Source organism: Mandrillus leucophaeus, unplaced genomic scaffold, assembly GCF_000951045.1.
Source record: "Mandrillus leucophaeus isolate KB7577 unplaced genomic scaffold, Mleu.le_1.0 Scaffold97, whole genome shotgun sequence".
In the NCBI taxonomy this organism is placed as follows: domain Eukaryota; kingdom Metazoa; phylum Chordata; class Mammalia; order Primates; family Cercopithecidae; genus Mandrillus; species Mandrillus leucophaeus.
Window position 1 is genome coordinate 3,615,357 of NW_012110585.1, and position 7,105 is coordinate 3,622,461.

Genomic DNA, 7,105 nt, shown 5'->3' on the forward strand with positions numbered 1-7,105 from the left:
AACGAACGAGGGGGGAGTGGGCCAGGGAACCCCCTCCGCTTCCGGGTAGTTGGCGTCACTTCCGGGCGAGCCCCCCAATCGCACGGCGCCCGCAGCTCCCCAGCCCTACCCTCCCGGCCAAGATGGCCGCCCTCCTGTGCCTCAGCTGCTGGGCGGGGGACCGGGGGGTTCTCCCCGCCAGGGCTCCCCTTCCCCTCTTCCGTTGACCCCGAAACCCATCAGGTTGACCCCTCGGCGTTTCAGAATCCGGCTGGGCCGAGTGAGGCGGTCCAAAGTGATCCCTGGAGGGGGCAGTGCCAGACGTTTTGGGGTCCCCTTCCTCAGCGTCGCAGCTCACAGCTTTCCTCCTGGAGAAACGCCCCCTAACACCCTCCTGGCTGCTGGTGGAGGGGCGGGACCTTTGAGGGAAGGGGCGGAGCTAGTGCAAAGCAGGTGATTACGTGTCACTTCCGGGAGATGGGATGACCTCATTGTGTAGTTAGACAACACCCCCAATCAAAATGTCTGTGTCTCACCTCTTTGGCTGTTTGTTTTCTTTTAAATTTCTCTTTTATTCTTCTCTTATTTTGAGGGTCTTTAAAAATTACATAAGTCAGATTTTCACAAGCAAGTTATTGATTCTCACTTCCATTTAGACACCTCTCCTCTTTTACCTCTGTTGACCTCCTGATTTTTCTGTCACTGACAACTTTACCATGTTTTGTAATAAAGTTTCCATCATTCCCTTAAGAAAACTTCAGGCAAAATTCAACTGGAAATCAGCCTGGTTGTGTCTTACATGTTGGAGCAAGGAATTGTGACCTTGAATGTTTTTTCTGCCCTATGGAAATATATTCTACCAACTTTTTTTTTAATATGCAATTTTTTAATTCTGTGATCTTAACTTGGAAAATGCAGAACTAGCCAGGGCTTAACCTGTATCAATTATTTGTTCAGGTTATTTAAATGTGTAAGGAGTGCCTTTTAGAATTTTTTTGGTGCTAAGGCGCTGTGGGTAAACATAGCTTTAAATGAGGAAAAAATATTATCAGTGTGCTATATCATTAAAGTAGGTGCAGGATACACTACTTAAACTTAGCTAACAAATTACAAAAGTGAAACAGCACCGAATGGATTTGAATTACAATGATCTTCCAGTGAAAGTATTTTTGAAGCCAGATAGCCAAAATAGGGCAAGATACATGGTTACAGTTGTTCCTGATCAGATGAAATGAACATTTTGAAGTTAAAAAAAAGAATGAGGGGGAAAAAGTCCCTGGATTTTCTGCTTGACCTCCCTAGATTTTTGAACTCATTTTTGTGATTCTGTCTACTTCTCCCTTCAATAAAGTCTTCTAATAATGCCAATAACTGTCTTTAGAATGTTAAGAGTACAAATTAGGTAATATTTGTATGGCTGGAGGTTCTATGGAAGAAAGGTGCCTTTGACAACTTCAATAGTTACTTTGATACTATTGAATACTATGGCACCTATGAATTTTGGGAGTGGCAGGGTAGATGGGGATACTACATTTTAGGACACAGCTTTTCATGAGTATACATGCCAGTATAAAATCTCTGAAGACTTTAGAAAAAGTACTAATAGTGAATTTTTACTCCCACATATTGGGAAGAAGGGAGTGATTCCAAAATCAACTTTTAGAAACAAGCCATATAACTGTATCCATGTATTTCATGCTATGATTGAAGCCTCATACTCCCTATGGTAGTAAAACGTAAGGCCAGCAGGTAAAGATTATTTCTGCATATAGATGGGATTCTGTTTCTTTGCTGAATTTGAATGAATAACACTTTACACGGCATAAATATAGAGTAGGATTGTCCAGGTATGGACCCCAATTTCACTAAAGTAGTAACATGAATAATGTGAGCAAGATTATCTCTTCAAATATCAGTTTTCACCTTTATATAATGGGAATAACAACAGTGACTTTTCTGAAAAGTTTATGGGCAGATTAAAGGCAGTAATCCTTTCAAGGATCTCAATATGATACCTGATAGGCAGTTAAGCACTAGAGAGTAACTGCTATTATTATTACCATTGTTATTATTATATTTGCATAATACCAACATGTATCTACTTAAATTCTATCACTGAGTGTATTTGGTATCTCTAATAAAAGAAAGCATTTTGAAATGCTTCTAGAAAATAGGTGCAATTAATTTGTGCTTTCAAATATATTTTCTCTATTTAAGCTATGAGGCTGTGAAATGAGGTACAAAAGCAGGCAGTAATGGCATATTTATGATTCCTATTTCTCTGTGCCCTGAAAGAACATAATCTACTAGTGAAATTAGCTAAGTAAATTACACTCACTATATAAGGCTGACAAATGAGCTTATGAGTCAAAAGTGTTTATTACAATTGAAGTTTCAAGTAGATATATAAGATTATCAGACTGTCAAGTGATTTCAACTTTACATTTGCTGTTTCAACAATTTTATCCTTCTACTTTCTTTGGAAGAAGTATACATTATAGAACCCAGAAGGCTCTAAAATTAAAATCAGTTACAGTGATAATAAACCTCTCATGAAGACTCACTGAAAAGTTAACATAAATCTGGACTATGCATTGGATGGCACATTTTTACCTAGAATTTTGGGGGTGGTTTTTGTTCTAAGTAAGCCAGCACTTAGCACAATGCTGAACACATAGTGGGCACTCAGTAAGTATTGATTAAATTAGTGCAAACTAATTTTCCAGATAACTGAAATTTAAGTGCCAAAAAATGGTGTTTTACATTTTATGATGTAAATCTCCATAAAATTAAATCATTTATTACAGAGATACCTCAAAACATTAGTTAAATTGGGGGAAAGTGAAAGAAATACATTGCCCATTGGCTTGCTCTCTGCACATTAGGCAGAAAGTTAACCTTTTCTTGACAACTTGACCTTGAAGTGGCCTTATGCTAAGAGGCTCTAACAATTTATGTGCCTGCTCCGGCCTGCTAAGCACCACACCACTGTTGTTGAGGTTGGTGGTGGTGGTGGTAGCGGAGGTGGTTTTTCCTAACAATATTTTTTAATCTCTGCTTTTTAAAATTTATTCAGTCAATTAAAAACTTTGGCCCCTGTATTTACTCTTTAATATAGGCAGAGAAGCCAAACAACAAAGCATGTTGGAGTTACTTGTAAAATAATACTAAATAGATAGTTAGAGCCTCTTCTGTGAGTAAAGTAAGAAAGCTTTAACATACAGAAATTGTGACGTAAATTTTAAATGTTTAGAAGCCCTTTGGGGTTTTTCTTCCCAATTCTCTATTTTCAGAAAGGCAACAAGGAAAGTTAGTGTTGAATGCTATTATGTACTAAACAGTCTCCCATACGTGACTCCTTTTAATTATATGGCAGTCCAAAAAGGCCTGAGGATTAGTATTCCCATTTGAATGGTCTAGAAAACAGACTCGGGTCTGCCAAATGGGTTACCCAGAGTCACATGGGTAAGGGGAGCCGTAGATTAGAATCCAGGCAGATGTAATTCCAAAGCCTGCTACTTACCCTGCGATTGCCCTGGGCCAGGCAGCTATTGGCACTTCCAAATGAAATTAGTGTTACTTGTTAGTCAAAGTAGGGTCCCTATTACAATGCTGGTATGCAACTAGGAGACATAACACTTCAATTCCAATATGGGGATAGGTCTCAGCAAAAGCGTTACAAAGAGGCTGTGTTGTATATTTTTCATAAGATTTTCCTAGTTTGAGCCTACATAAAGCTTCAAAAGAGTAGGTGGATGGTATCCTCATCAATTCTGTGCCTTGTATCTTATTGACTTCTATAGAAACAGGACTTCTTTGAGTGCCGAGGAGTAAGCTCATAGAACCCATTATCCCTAGAAGCTACATTTCTATATTCGACGTTAAGAATTGAAGTGCTAGCAAGCACTCTCATACCTTGTTGCTGGTGGTACAAAACAGTACAATCTTTACGAAAGGGAATTTGGCACTACTTACCAAAATTTCAAATGCAGGTATCCTTTGAGATAGCCATCCTTTTTGTGGGACTTTATCTTACAGATAAATACGTAGATGTCAGAAAGTACGTGTGTACAAGATTATTCATTTAGCATTGCTTACAATTGAGAGAGAATGGAGGGGAAAAACCCACATGTCCACCCAAAGGAGAACTAGTTAAATTATGGTATATCCACACAACAGAATATGGTGCAGTGATGTTAAAAAATGATAGTTTTCTTTTTAATGATATACAAAGAGTTGCAGGATGCTTTGTTACACAAAACTCAAAGTGCAAAACAATAGAACATGCTGCATTTTCTGTAAGAAAGGGGAAGAGATAAGGTTATCTTTTCTTATTTTGTTTGTATTTGCATAAAGCAACTCTGGAAAGATACCTAAGAAACAAAGTAATTACATGTAGGGTGGTGGTAATGGTGGAGAGAAATGGTGTGAGTAGGGACAAGGATGGGAGAAAGATAAATGTTTGGGGGGAAGTTTGGGGAGGTCATAGGGAATGTGCACACATATGTAGTGTCACAGAGATTGGTAGGAATGGTGGGGGGTAAGAACATCTGTATTCTCTAACAGTAACATCACTGAGTATTTTGTAAATTTTTTTGTCTCTTAAGAACTAGTTATAACTCTGACATCCGTGAATTGATTTAAACCCTTCTTGACCTTCTTTATATTTTTATCCACTGTATTGTCTAAGTAAGGATAACAAGCTTCAGGTATTAACTCCCCAAAGAGCAGAGTACAGTGTAACTTTATCATACATACACTTACTGTATGTGAAGTCAACTAATCATGCCCAACCAAAAGAAAATAAGGATAGCCGGGTGCAGTGACTCATGCCTGTAATCCCAACACTTTGGGAGGCCAAGGCGGGAGGCTCTCTTGAACCCAGGAGCTGGAAACTAGCCCGGGCAACATAGCAAGACCCTGTCTTTGCAAAAACAAATTTAAAAATTAGCCTGGCATGGTGGTGTGCACCCATAGTCCCAGCTACTTGGAGGGCTGAGGTGGGAGGATCACTTGAGCCCAGGAGGTTGAGGCTTCAGTGAGCTGTGATTGTGCCACTGCACTCCAGCCTGGACAACAGAGTGAAACCTTGTCTCAAAAAAAAAAAAAGAGAGAGAGAGAGAAAGAAAGAAAAAGAAAGAAGGAAAGAAAAAAAAAAAAGAGAGAGAGAGAGAAAGAAAGAAAAAGAAAGAAGGAAAGAAGGAAGGAAGGAAGGGAAAGAGAAAGAACGAAAGAAAGAGGAAGGAAGGAAGGAAGGAAGGAAGGAAGGAAGGAAGGAAGGAAGGAAGGAAGGAAGGAAGGAAGGAAATGAGGATCAATAACAAATCAAATCATACAGGCTACTTCCGAGAATGAGCATAGAGCACATATCCCCAGGTTGAGTGTGAAATGGGAAATAGAACACTGTAGACCTCTGTTCCTTAGTTTCTAATATGATTGTCTTCCCAGGCAAAGTGGGATTCTAGGACTTAAAGATTTGTGTTTGTCCTCCCACATGCCCTCCCATTTCAAGCCAAATCTTTTCTCTGGTCCTCAACCAAAGATACAAGATTGCATCTGATGCTGGCTCATTTGGTCTTTTGGCCAAGTGATATGTCTCCAATGCAAAGAAAATTTGAGGTATACACAGTTCTTAGGCTCAGTGCAGACCTTAGATCCCAACCAATACTACCAGGACCCAAAGTAACATGAAACCCCACTGTGGTGTCTCCTTCAAGTTTAGACACTTATCCTGGTTATAGTATTTCAGAATGTGACAGACACCAAATTAAGTCTAACTTCATTCATTCTTTGCATCTAGCTTCGTTTGGTGCGAAGAAATATAAGAGATCATTTCTGCAATGTACAGTCCTATTGAAGACAGGAAATAGACACCCACCAACATGAGTCAACAAAACAGCATTATAAATAAGTCATGAAGTGATGCTCAAATTTACAGAACAATTAGTGACTAGAGAGTTTAACATAAGATATTCATTTGTGAACAAATATATAAGCACCTACTACATGTCAGGCACCATGCTAGGCGCTGAAAACAAAACGCATTGTTTATGGAGCTGACTCTAGGGGAAATGGTAGATAGTGATCAACCAAACATACAAATGAATAATTATAAAGATGAAAACAAGACAGCATTTATAAAAGATTTTTTAAAAACTAAGAGGTTTAAACAAAATGGGATCTACTGAAACATGAGGAATCAGGAAGCCAACTCTAAAGTGACATTTAAGTTGTAATTGAAACAGGAGGGACTATTTTTGGCGATGGCAGGGTCCAAATGCAGAAAGATACCCATGTCAGGGCCTGAGCTGTGAGCTCCTGGACCTGAGGCCAGTATGTGACATCATAGGCAAAAAGGAGAGGGGATCCAAGGGAGACTGAGATGGAAGAAAGAGGCATTCCAATTGTGCTAAGGAGTTTTTATTTTATTCTAAGTGCAAATGGAGTGGCACCAGCAATAGTAACAAAATAATTAGGGAGAGGAGCAGAAACAGTTAAAGAAGGCATTATGGGGTGCAAGATGAGTTCACCAAAATGCTGGAGCTCTGGAGAGAGATGTAGGTAAGAGGAGGGGTAGATGTGAGACAAGGATTCCATGGTCTCCTATCAGGGCATCAGGCTGACCAGAGACAAGGGTTTGCACGGACAAGGGGTGAGGCTAGAGAGGGAAGGTGCAGGTAGGGAGAAGGCTACGGAGCCTTAGAAAGTTAGGCTTGATGCTGGAGGCAGTAGGAGACCCTACAGTCAAAACAGCAGGGTGAAGTAAAGTGCTAAGGGCCCAGGGGCTTGGTGTAGGGTATGTGCTTTGGGCAGTCAGGAAGGGGAGAAAGGAAGGAGACTGGTGATTAATTCATCCCGCTGAAATGCTTCAAAGGGAGAATGGACTTTGTTATATTTGAGCCCCGTCAGAGCTCAGCCTTCATCATCTAGACTTTAAGGGTTTTAGCCTTTTTAGTTAACCTTACACAGAAGCCCCTCTGTCCCACTGTCAGATTTCACTACACAAGTATACACTAGGTGCCTATAATACACCCAGGACTGTGCTAAACACCTGGAGAACAAATAATTATGTAAATATTCATGCCACGAAGCTAACTTTGATCCTCTCTGTGTGGTGGGGTCATAT